This window comes from Protopterus annectens, chromosome 7.part1 (genome assembly GCF_019279795.1).
Source record: "Protopterus annectens isolate FY-2018-M chromosome 7.part1, PAN1.0, whole genome shotgun sequence".
NCBI lineage: Eukaryota > Metazoa > Chordata > Ceratodontiformes > Protopteridae > Protopterus > Protopterus annectens.
The window spans coordinates 348018866-348033474 of NC_056740.1; positions in this window are offsets into that span (position 1 = coordinate 348018866).

Below are 14609 nucleotides of genomic sequence, written 5' to 3' on the forward strand. Positions count from 1 at the left end.
TAACACTGGTGCTATACAATGAATACAACAACACTACTCACACTCTGTCTGTTGTTCTGGAATCTCATACAAATATGTAGCTGGCCTGAGTGTGCAAGTTCTCTTGTAAGAGGTATTGCGATCTGCTGTCTGTAACACTGCTGCCCACATACACAGGAAGGATGTCCGCCATACAGGAAAGGTAAAGCAACCATGCCCACATGATGTAGGGATTTATAATAGTGGGTTGTCATGACAGTGCTAATTGGAAGTACTACACAGCATGCTGCATGCAGGTAGCAAGTGGAGGACACTGACTGGTACAGAGGCCATCACCTTATCATGTGCATCACATACAAAAGCCATGTTGAAATATTTTCCAAGCAGCTCAATCCATTTACTGGAGAGAGAGGGGGAGAGAGAGAGAAACTGAAACCAAAACCGAACTGAAACAGAAATAATCAAACAAACAAACCTAGAAAGAAAGCAGGCTAAAGCCAAAGCTAAGGAGGTAAAAAAATACTCCTACAAGGAAACCATCCAAAACAGACCTCATTCCCACAACAGGTATGTGAAGTATATATGCATGCACTTGACAGTAGTACTTGGTCCATAATACTGGGGTAGATGATGTGGAATGATATATATGTGCCATCAGGTGTTGTTGTAAGGATGTTCAGCTGAACAACTGCTATGGACAATAGAGTCTGTCCCTGTGGGTAGTGGGCCATACCCGTCAATTGTGCAGAGCAGCACTGACTGACAAGATGTAAGCCAACATAGTGTGTGTTGTGTAATGGAAAGCATGTATATTACTGTGGCCAATAGCTGGTGGTGGAAGTAATGCCATAATGATGGACATGTGGGTTCCAAAGCCCACCACTTGCAGTACACTCAGGTTAACATGTATTGTAGCAAGCTGAAATGCCATAGGTGTGTAATAGGCTTACCAGCAATCTGGCCCTATATATACCCCCTTAAGGTTAGGCAGTGTCCATATGTGGCACCTGTGTGTGTTGTAGCAATGCAGTACAGTGCAGCTGTGCAGGAAGGAGAGTTAGAGATTGTGGACCTGATGTCTGAATGTACCCCATATATATAGGTATGTATATGTGTACACACACACACACACACACACACACACACACACACACACACACACACATATATATATATATATATATATATATATATATATATATATATATATATATATAGGTAAGTACTAGGCTATCTGCCAAAGGGCATTAGCCTAGTACTTTTATATATATATATATATATATATATATATATATATATATATATAAAATAGGCTTACCTATTATCACACACGTGTATGTCTACAGATATACAGACACCCATATGTAGACACACACACACACACACACACACACATATATATATATATATATATATGTGTGTGTGTGTGTGTGTGTGTGTTTACATATATACAAACACACACACACACACACACACACACACACACACACACACACACACACACACACACACACACACACACGTATGTATGTAAATACATGTCCCTTATATTTCCACCACAGTGCTACTTGCTATGTGTGAGGGAACATCACACATAGCAATACACACAGATATATATATAGCTGTAAGTGTGTGCAGCATGGATGGTTATGTCACATGTAAACCCCTTGTTGGGACCACATTGCCCTTGTCTGTGAAGTAGGGAATGGGAATATGGGGAAGGATAGCAGGCATATTTGTGGAGGTGGTTCGGGTTGGTAGATATAGAGGACAGCCTACAGGGGTGGTATATGACACGTGGTGGGTAAACACCCTGGATGGTGGGTGTGGTCTGTGATGTGGAAGCTCCATGAGCCCTCATATGGAAACAGTGGGAACAAGGCCCCCACCCATTGCTAGTCATAAAAGCAGCTTCATGGCCCTGAAGCTGCCTGGTCTAGAGGCAGAGCAGGAGGAGCATGTTGGCCCTGTGCTTGTGTACTGAGGGCCTCCATGTGCTGTAGCACATCCCACAAGTGTCTGTGGAGCCCCCTATGGAAGAGACCCTGGACCTGACCTCGGGTGACAAGGATCATGTGTGTGTGTGCCCCCGGGGGACACACCATCCCCTGAGGTGGTTCCACCTGAAGGTAGTGCTGGACCAGTAGATGAGGAGGCCCCAGGGTGAGTCCCACATGCGATGTGGCCTGGTAACATGGCCAGATGAGGTGGGAGAGGTGGTTCTGCTGGCAACTATTCCCTAAACATGCTGTTGTGTCACTGTTATAGAATGTATGTGGGTAGTAATAGTCCACACAATCCCGGAGCATGTCCAACAGCATGCATAGATATCCCCAGTAACACAGAATGACAGATGTCCAGCAATCACATAGCAGGCATACCACATGCATATATGGAACCATAGTGGCCCTGACAATGGCAAGCAGGTGAAATAGTCAGTAACAGGCCAGCAATGATAGTGTCCCCACAGGGAGCATGGCTACAAACACATAGCACAAAGCGTGGTACAATATAATATATGTCCCAATGGTAGGTAAGCTGTAGCCATACCTATTGAGTTGTGTGAACAGTTTGTTGTCACTGATATGATGGGGGAGCAGAGACAGAGATGTGTATTAAGAACTATGGTAACCTTGCTGTATGAGTTGCTCAGACCTATTTCCATCTTTATGTCTTTCAGGCAAGATGTACCGTGGCTGGTTACCAGTGTATTCAGCAGCAGAAAATGAGGTCATTCTTAACCACCTGATACAGCACTATCAAGTTGTCTTTGGCAGGACAGCCCATGAGCAGCAGGAGCGGACCACCATGTGGAACGATCTAGTCCACAGGCTCTATGATGTAGGCCTGCATAACCGCAGTTATGAGCAGGTCCAGCATCATTATAGTGACCTGCTTCGCAATGCCCGTTGGCATGCTGCTGCAGTCTCGGGGGGATCACCTTGCAACGGGGGGATCATGCCATCCACCCCCCCGACACTTGTTGAGGGGCTCCTCGCCAGCCTCGTGGCACCTGCTCTCCTGCACACGCAACAACTGGTGAAGACCATTGTGGAGGTGGGTGCTATCCACACACTGGCTGAGGAGCATGCAGGTAAGGCCACAGGGCACATCAGTGGACCACTGTTGCTTATGCATCTGCATCTGTAGCGGTAGATCATGCATATGTGAGATGTCATATATATAGTCTGTTGCTGCATAGTAGTAATAAACAGATATGCATAAGCTGTAGTATTGTGGACTTGTACTGCTGATGTACTGTAATGCTGCACCCACCCTGTAGTAATGCCACAACTGTGTCCACTGACATCACATCTGTCACACTCTTATGTAGGTCCCTCTGGTATACCACCAAGGCAGCAGCCTGTAGCTGGTGAGTATGGTTTATGTTCATTCTTGCCAATACACCGGTCATGTAATGGCTATGGTATATTCCATGCACATATCTAACACACCTACCCATAATGCATGCCGTACATGTTCACGTAATGTTGCTGTTAACTGCACTGCATCACAGTGGTGACCATGATGGGGTATCTGAAGGGTATGTCACACACCTGCAAGATAACTAACATCCTTTCATTGTGAAATGTGTCCACAGGGATGAACATAATCGTGGGACACATGGCCTACAGTAGGGACATGTGTGAAACATCACCCTTATACAGTGCTACAACAGTGTATATACCAGTAATACAATGGCAACTGTTACATATCTACACTATGGCATATCATAATACTGTGGTCCACAACCCTTAACACCTGCAATGTTGTCCCAACATGAGCACTGAGTGTGTAATATGGAACCATAGGTTAGGGCAGCAAATATGGGGAATATACACCTTCACAAACACTGGAAGCATATGTGTACACACGCTCCAGAGAAAATATAGTGGAGCCAGCTGTTAAGGTACTGCCTGCATGCATTTGTCATGGAAATGCACCGTTCAGCAAATACACGTCCCCAATGTCATGTCACGTAGTGGTCAGCTGTCCAAGACGTTTGGCCATCAAATGTGCACACTTACCTGCAACAGAGGTAGGCATGGCTTGCACACATCTTACATAACATGGCATGGTCCCCATACCCAACAGGTAGCACCCATGAGCTGCACATGTAGCCATAACTCACCATTGCATATGCCATGGCAAACAGTGCAGTCATGTATGTGGCAATGATGTATGGAACAGGAATGATGTAGGAAATAAACAGATGGCTACCCAAGGCAAATGCTGTCACATGTAGCAAACTGGTCATGCGGGCTGCCACAACACTGAGGGGTAGCAGGAATGTTCAGCAAGTACTGACTGTGCAGTACCCATGTCAGCAATTGCCTGGACTCTGCAAGCGCATGGCCTATGGGTTAGGGTAAACAGATGTGACAGTTGTACCACAGGATACATCAGCCAGGCCTGTCTACAGGTAGTGCATGCATAACAGAAGATGTCCCCAACAGTCATGCATTGCAATGTGTACTGGTGTACCATGACCACACTGGAAACCTACAGACAGTATTATGTAAGATACAGGTGCTGCACAACCAATGCCTCACCCCACCTCAGGCCCACCATCCCCATCTGTACTGTGCTGGTGCCAGTATACATCTGTATGTTTGCCAATCATTAGCTGGGACTAGACTGTTACAAGTGGTGTTCAGTGTTTGGGACACTGTAAACTGACACACATTTGTAGGCCATAGTTGTCAAGCATCTGCAAAAAGGCTGAAGGTGGGGAGGGTGTGTCATCATGACACACCAGTGCACTGCAGCAGGGATCCTAAGGATGCTAAGAATGGCTGTATCTGCACACAGTCAGGTTCAGGAACTGTGGCAGACATACCCTAACTCAACAGCAATAGTGATGGTAGTGTGTGAATTCCAAGGGATGCGCACATGAGTAGACCTTGCAATCATGCAGAGTTGGGGGACATGTGTAGGGCAGACTGACCATATACTGGCAAATGCAGATGTCCCATGTTAGTATACCCCTGCCAGGAATAGTGACTGCTGTAGTATACATAACAATAGGTGCAACAAACTGTCATGATAAGGTAGTGCACACATATGCACCCACGGAGTGTATGCATTGTGGTCAGCATCTGCACACCTTACACATTTGTTAGACACTGCATGTGAATGTACAGGACATATGCCACATATCAGGCTCATGTAATATTAATATATGAGGTGATGTGGTCCCATGGCATATCACAGAAGAGTGTGTCATATCAATAAGGGTGTGTACACTCCCCATAGCCACTGTAAGGTTTGACGGTTGTCAGTGTAATAGTATTGTATTGGTCATACATGCACCGCTGATGTTGAGATCTGTAAACCAGACATCAGGCATTCACAAATGACATCTGTCCACATATCATCCAAGGTATGCGTCACTCAAACACATAGGGGCTGTGAGCATTAGAGCAGACATAACTGACATGGTAATACACATTCAGCAATGGTTTGTACACCTGTGAGGTTTGGTGCACAGTACATGGCAGGGTGCAGAACAGGTGCACAGCAATACTGTGTACATGGGTGCAGTGTTTTCCAGGGGAAGGGGCATCACCTACTAACACAGCTCCTGCATCACACACATGTATGCTGTTGCTAGCATGGATTGACTATAGCTGCACTGCATGCTGTTGAGTACCATATGTTATGCATGTTGACAGATGGGTAATGAGAGGACTGTGTGTACTATCTTTGTGCAACCTCACCTGTAGGTGTGTGTGTGTGTGTGTGTGTGTGTGTGTGTGTGTGTGTGTGTGTGTGTGTGTGTGTGTGTGTGGTGGGGGGTTATTTAGTCTGTAAATGCACTCTAGTGGAGTGGAGGGGGTTTGATGCATGTAGGATGTGTGTGTGTGCATGTGTGTGTGTTTGTGCGGGTGTCCATGTATGCACATGTGTGATTGTGGGATTGTTCATACGGCAGTACTTCCCTTTGGAATCGTGCAGTACATGGACATGGACTGACAAATGAGACACCAGGAATACTTGTCTGATATGTAATCACAGGATAGCTGACAGTATAATGAGGTCTGTAGCATGGAACATGCATTGGGAGGGAAACTAGACACCAGGTATACCCTTAATATTGCAATTAGACAGATGCATTGGGGAATTACTAGACAATACCATGGAGTGTATCCATATATTGCTGTTGTCCACATGATAAGTTGATTGAGCAGCAGATCTGGCATGTACCGAGCAATAGTTACGTATGACACTCCAGTGCATAACATTATGGGGTGAACGTAGTAGCCCCTAATATATGGGGGCCATACTCATGATGTCCAGTAATACCCAGGGGGAACACTGGATGACAGCAGTGAGGCCATGTAAAACCTACTCCACTCAAGTCGAGGAGGTAATGGAGTAACAGGTCTTGTGTTGTGATCACTCGTCTAGGCATTTAGAGGAATGATACGTTAATGAGTGGTATTAATGAGTGTATGTTACCAAGTGTGATGCAGGATGGGTAACTTATGTGACTAAACATGGGACTGTCTGTAAACTCAGGGACAGGTAAGTATTATGGTGGAATTTCAGTGTGTGTGTGTGTGCGCGCGTGTGTGTGTGTGTGTGTGTGTGTGTGTGTGTGTGTGTGTGTGTGTGTGTGTGTGTGTGTGTGTGTGTGTGTACTGTTATGCAATACTGTACAGGTCTTAAAGTGCATTTCTTGTTTTCCCCCACTGTTGGCGAGGTGGGACAGGGTCCCTCCTGCATCCAGTCTAATGTTGGTGTCCATACAGACACCAAAGATGATGATAGGACTGTTGAGGCACAGGCAGGGTTGTCAGAGGCCAAAACTGCTCCATTGTTTGACATCCCCCTCTTAGCCACCCCAACCTCACACACAGTTACAGTGCCCCATCACCAGTGGCCATAGCAGAGGGATAGTTGGAGGTTGGTGGCAGTGCACAGGAGAGTGTGGTATCTATGCCTACTGTGTCTGGTCACAGCAAGCATAGCCAGATGTCTGGAAAGGCACCAAATAGGCAGATGTACCAGGGTGCTCGTGGTAGGTCCACTGGTCATCATGCCCCTGGCAGAAGTGCCACAACTGGTACCACCAGGTGCATGTTTCAGACTGTCATGAGGGCGCAGGCATGTATGGAACTGTATACCAGACAGGGCCTGAGGCTGCAGAGGGCTGCTCTCTTATCTGAAAGTGACAACTTCCATGAACTTGCTGGTGGCCTCTATGATTATACCGAGGTAATGGATAGACAGTTGGGTGAGATGGTATGCCTCATCGACCGTGGTTTGTCCGTGCTCGAACATGTGGTGGGAGTGGGACACCAGCCATGTGCACATAGGGCAGCAACAGCTGGTGGTCGACGTGGATGTGCTAGGACACCAAGGCGCTCCCATAGTGGCAGTACGAGCCCCAGCACTGTAGTGGGGGGCGCTGTCCACACCACATCACAGCAGGTCATGTGCACGTGGCCCTGACCAGTCCAATGAGGGACCTGGTTCCAGTGGACATCTGACATTTGCAGGGAAGAGTAGCACATCGAGTCCTGTACCTGGACGTGCCCATGGAACCCCTGGCAGGCACAGTCCCGTGTGTCTGTGGTCAGAGGCTGTGAACTGCACACCCTGCCAGGTATGGTCTGCAGCTGTCCAAGAAACACCTGTATAGGGCAGCCACATGGCAGAACTGAGTGCATGCATACCCACACACTATATAAACACATCTAGGGCAACCCCATACCTACACACACCACATTACCATGCCCATTTCAACTAATTACAACCGTCACCCACACACATGGTGTCAAACGTATGGCCCACCCTCAGTCTCTGGAAAACCAACAACACACCCTATGCATATGATGATACCTGTGCCACATCCCTGTCATCCATAACATCAATGCAGGGACAGGCTAATATGGTTCTGATGCGCACAGTGACTGTACTACAGTGTACCAATGTACTGCTGTGTAATATGTTGTCAAGAGTAATGTTTAATGCATACATGTCAGGTAGTGTTGCTGTTCAGCCTTGATGCATTATAGCTGTTAGTAACACTGAGTGATTTTGGTCTCCATAATGTTATCCATCTGTGTTGTAGGTGTACATGTGTCAGCAGGAGGATGGTCTGCAGTCATATTCCACAAGGGGTATGACACTGTGATGACACCATGGCTGTGACATATCCTGGGTACAGTTGAACACATGTCACAAGTTTGTATAACAGTTACTGCCTGTGCCACATGGACAGGTGACCTGCTGGGACATGTATAATCAGCAACCTGATGTAGATCCATCCACATACACGCACACTCTTACTTTGCAACACTGGGACTAGACCCCTACCTAGGTATGTAGCGCTACTGAAGTGTGTGGCTTTCATTGCACACACCACACAGTGTTTAGGGTGAGGTGTGTTCCAGGTTACATGTTACATGCAGAACATCCCCAGACATGTACAGTATGGTAATGGGGGATGTAATGATTGTATATGGGCAATACATAGTGTGACATACCATCATATACACATTAACAGGCACATAACAGGCAGACACACATCTGAGAGACATGGGCCTATCAGTGCTAACTAACTTGTCAGTGTGTCCAATGTGTTACAGGTAGGCTGCGCACAGCACATGCATAACTGGGTTGGATTGTGGTATCCGTTACCTGTATAGTTGATGGTGACAGTGGTCACCATAGAGTGGTACATGGGACATGTACCGGGTGTACCATGGTGTAATGACAGTGTACACAGCACCCACACCCCACAGTGGATATTGTACATGCTGGAACCCATGATGACACTCAGACATACCCACCATCACACAATGCCCACGACTGCGATACAACCCATTGTCCATCCCAACAGTGGTACTACAGGGATAAGCATCTAATGGACATGCCACAGGCATAGTAGGGTGGTGCATTGTCATGCCTCACCTCTGGGCAGCAACAACACTCTCTGTACTACTGTGTGGCAATGCGTATTGTAATAGGAGTATGTGGCCTTGCAATGCTGTACCTTACAGATGTACAGACATGCACACATACACACTTGCCAGAACTCAATGGGTATCCCATGCCTATCGACCCATTTGTACAACACTGTTGTACTGGTACTGCAAGGTTCATGTAGCGTTAGGGAGAGGAGCATAACAGGGTACATGTAATGTCTGGTACAGCAGCAGCCACATCTTACTATGGCAATGGTTGTTGCAATGGGTGTGAAGGCCCTCATGGTATTCCCATCTACAGGTGTACTAACACACAGACACTGCTATCCTCAGTAATGCACACATACACATTTGTCAGTATTAAGGTGCATCGCTGCAGGTGGCCATAGGTGTGTACCTGGCTATTGCCCATGGAGAGATGGGAAGTGTAGGAGATGTGTGTACAGTGGTATCATGCCACCTGCCGTGTGCCAGCAGGCAGTCTATTGACAGACACCACTGTAGTGACCCTCAGGGTGAGAGTGATATGCATCAGCCAATCATCTGGGTGCCTCCTGCAAATGGTCACTGAGGTGATCCATTTGACAGGTATGCAACATGTATTACAACACATGGTTAGTGTCTGTAATGGAGACCTGTACCCAAGCATGTTCTGTTGACTGCGGTAGTGTAGTGGAGGTACCCGTGGCATGTGTGTACAGGTTGTTGTGTCCTATATGTGCCAGTTATAACACAGCTGGGCAGACATGTCAGTGTCAGTCAAGCATAGGTTGCCTGTACGTATCCAAGCTGGATACCTGCCATCTGCACATCTGTACAGGGACTTACAGACATCAACTTGGCAAGTAGCTATGCAGTAGAATGAATTTGTCAACAGATAGACATCTGACACCACTATGTCTGTGCAGGGACTTACATACATCATCTTGGCAAGTAGCTATGCAGTAGGATGAATGTGTCATCAGATAGATGTCTGACACCAATATGTATGCCATTACTACATGTTGGAAGCCCTCACTGACATGTGCTGTACAGACAGTAGTCTACAGTTACTTTCCACATGTCAGATCATTATTTATTAGGGGGTATATACTGTTGTCCTGTTCGATTCTCAGCTAGAGCGTCTTCTGTGTGGAGACATGCATGAATGGGCCTACCTTCATTGAAGGTTGTACATCAGGGCTGGCAACTCGGCACGTAAAAAATCAACTGCCAATCATTAGCGGACCAAAGTTCCGCTGTGGTGACCTCTAATCGGGAAAAGCCAAAAGACAAAACATATACTGTGATGCAGCTCACACACCAGGGACACGACAGTGAGGCCTCAGAGTCCAGCTATGCCTGCAGGGGTGCTTATTGTCAGTACTACATTTAGCAATCTACTCTTGCCTGGAAAAACACTGAGTCTGTCAACAGTAGTAACTCCATGATACACTACATGCCAGTGTGACAGCATGTAACCTGGGTTACTTCCCTTGTATGTAACACATTCACATGGATAAGAGTGATGTACAGGTCTTATATACTTGAGTGTCCCAGACATGACACTCACATCCCTTGCTACTGTAATGACGGCACATAGACGCATGTTTTGTACATGGCATTACATACACTTATTACAGATGTCATTACCCTGCTATGTTATCAGATTTGGATGTGAACACTGGTTACCAGGGCTGAGCCATGCTTTGGAGGTGTCAGCATTGCTGCAATATAACAGCTGAGCACATTTGCGCACTGGTAAGCGAAGCCTAAACGGTGTAAGCACCCTTACGTTTAACCTTACGTTAGCACCACTTAGCTTCGCACAAACCTGCGCAAACACACGTAAAGCTGCTCAAAACTGCCTTAACCACTCTGTATCCAACAGCCCTTGTTCTGCCCAGCAACAAAATACACAGCCCTTGCAGGTCTTGAACCCAGGACTCTGTGCACTATAGTTACAACAGTTAACCACTACGCCATGACAGTTGTGAAGACAGTTGTTGATTTTCAATATATCTGTCAGTACACATATTGAATAGTATTGAACAATTGCTTTGACTTCCACAATTGTGTAGTACTTGTTAGTGATATTACTGTTGCATCACGTATGTTGTTATATCTAAATATACACATATCAGATACATACGGTGTGATACATCTGGGAAGGTATACACAACCATAATGTTTACACATGACAAGGATGTGGATATATACATATAGATATATTTCTACATGTATATGTATTTCTACACATCTATATAGTGCATCATATAGGGTCTATATTACTTCACCAAAACGGCTGAAGTTCGAACACCATATGTTCGAATTTCAAACCACGAATTGCACAAACATCGAAGTCTTAGAACAGTGATTTTTTTTCCCAGGGAAAAAATCGCTGTTCCAAGAAACACACACACAACACAAGCACACCAAAAAAAATCAATCCACACACATACACTTAAAATCCTACATCTAACCCTACACTAAACTATACATACACTACTACCTATCCACTTACCTTAACCCAAATCCTAACCCTAAGATCCGTCACTATCGTTCACTCACCTGACCCGCGCCCTATCCCTAACTCACCTATCCTGCCCTAACTCTAAAGTCTGTCACTATCGTACATCTACCTCACCCGCGCCCTAACCCTAACGTCCTCACAGTTGCACACTTACCTGAACCCTACCGGTAACTTCCCACCACAGTCCTGATAATCGTGAAGCCACAGAAACGGCCCACTGAATTCTTTCCCTGGGAAAGAATTTGATGTTCCGCTGCTTTGCGATAATCAGTGTTCGAACTTTACAGTTCGAACATCTGGTATTCGATCGTCAACCATTTCAATGGACTGATATAGACCCCATCATATGTATGGCCAGTTTTAGATCTCGCTGTATGTATATATATATATATATATATATATATATATATATATATATATAATATATATATATATATATATATATATATATATATATATATATATATATATGCACATCCTATGTGTACAGTTATACCTATTTATGTTGATATATATGTAGATATCTATAACTATATGTGCATACATATCTAATCAAATATACCCATTTATGCCGATATATATATATATATATATATATATATATATATATATATATATATATATATATATATAGGTACATATCCATAACTATATGTGCATATATATCTATATATCTGTATATGTGTAGACATATATAGCTGTGTATATGTATATATATATATATATATATATATATATATGTAAATATGTATATGTATATATGTATATATATATGTATGTATATATATATATAAATATATATATATGTATATATATATATATATATATATATATATATATATATATATATATATATATATATATATATATATATATACATATATGTTTACCATATGTCCAGAACATGGAGTGGAGTCCTACCTCAGCACCAATAGTCCCAACCTTTTAGTGCAAGGGGATGTCATGTATGTATTGCAGGTATATATGTAGACTGTTGCTACTGTAACGGGTTGTCTTAACAGACATGTTGTGTGTGAGAGGTCACATCTGCTTTTGACATGTATGCCATTGGTTACTGACAGACATCCTAAGGACATCATAGTACAGTACCACTGCTAGCACAGTAATGATCCTGTGGACTACAGCAGAGATATGACCAATATATGTTGACAGTCTGGCACTCTGTGGTCAGTCCAGAGGTGTACACAGATCCCCTTCATGTGAGACATGTGGACCACGCCTGACAATGTAGATGTTAACAGCCATGTACATGGGTATATCACGTAAATACTGGACTACATATGCCCACACAGTTTATGCATTCACATATGCCAGTCTGTCCTGACACATAATACCTGGTGGTGTAGAGGTCACATGGCCATATACTACCCAGTAGTTAGTGACATACATCTGTACAGAATCCCACTGCTTTGTCAGAAATACACAACAGTTATGGTGGCCTGGCAGCATTATGCCTTGCAAATATCTGGACATAGCACACTGGGTAATTACACTAAGCTACTAGGCATGTAACAAAGCACTGTGCACACTACAGGCAGACTGCCACAACACTGGACTACATTTTGTATGGGGGAATTCACATGTACCTGCAAATATAGCAGGCTCTGCACACATGTCACAGCACAGAGTAACAGACACCTATGAGAAAGTGCATACTCACAACCAGTTTGAACACAGCCACAGCCACATATGGTATGCAAGCTTAATATGACACTATATGGACTGTCTGATAAACACCATCTTCATATGTGCCACTCACACACTAACCCTACATAAACTGGGTCACGACACAGTGTGATCCGATGCCTGTCTGTGGTATGGGACACATGTGTGTTTGGCCCTACAGACATGTGAGCTGATAGGGTACCATACAGTGGAGCAACATGTAACATCAGATAGAACAGGACCAAGAACAATGGCATCTACTACAGTCTGTGCACAGCCCGTGGTACTTATGTGCAATACACATACTGTCAACAGTCATCATAAGTACACAGACCCCAATACTGTACACACAATCACAGAATGCCCAGGTTATGTCCACAGAAATAACCCCTACTATACATAACATGTCTAGCAGTCTAATATCTGACTGGCTTGTTATCAGGTATGATGTCAATAAATAATGGTGTACAGAACATATGCACCTCTTACTGCATGACATATGTACAAAGGTTGACAGACTTGTGGCTGGAGCCACAAACACTGGGCCAATATTGGCATGTTCCTGTGCTACCCTCATACATTTACTGTTGTACTACGGTTTGTTGTGACATGTGTCCTTTGAGGGATATGAAGTCAGTAACTCTCATGGCTGTCACCATGTACTGACTGCAATCCTCAGACTATGCTTCTGCAGTTCTAAGATAGGTGATCTGTGAGTAACACAAGAAACATAAGACTCCACACACACTGCCCAGTCTGCAGATAACCCTACAGGTGGGAGTTTCCTCAAATACATAACACTGTTATGACAGGTATTAAATCATGTAGACCAGCCATATCCACACACACACACACACACACACACACACACACACACACACACACACACACACACACACACACTGTTAAACCAACATTACTCCAAATGCAGAAGAGCAACACTTACATTCTGTAGTCATGTCTGGCACACCCCCCTTCTGTTTGTTGGCCTGTCTCTACAGTGCATGTTGTTAGAGGTAAATCCCAATACCATCTGTGATGCTATTTGCCAAACACCAAAATGAGGTCCTGCTCATAGTGAATGAAAAGGCCCAACACCCACATAATGTTCCTAGATATTGGAGTGTGTTTCCATGCAATTGGCTATGGGAATGTTACCACAGCTTTTCCACATGCAGTCAGCTAGAGGGAACTGCAATTCGTGCAGAGGCCATCAGCTGATCATGAGCATCACTTACAAAACACAAGCTGCTGCCTAAGCAAACTAGGTTTACTTCTCCACATCCACCAGAAAGGGAGTGAGACAAACAGAGAGAGAGAGAGACAAAGTAAGTCAGGGAGGGGGCAGGAGAGTAAAACCTAAGCATGTTTGTGACACACACTTACCAGTACATGGTTTCAACCCCCTGACTGACTGTGTATTGTTATCACATGTCTATGCAGGTAATGCATGCACCACATAGCTTACATGTTGGGGAGCTGTCCAAAGGTATAGC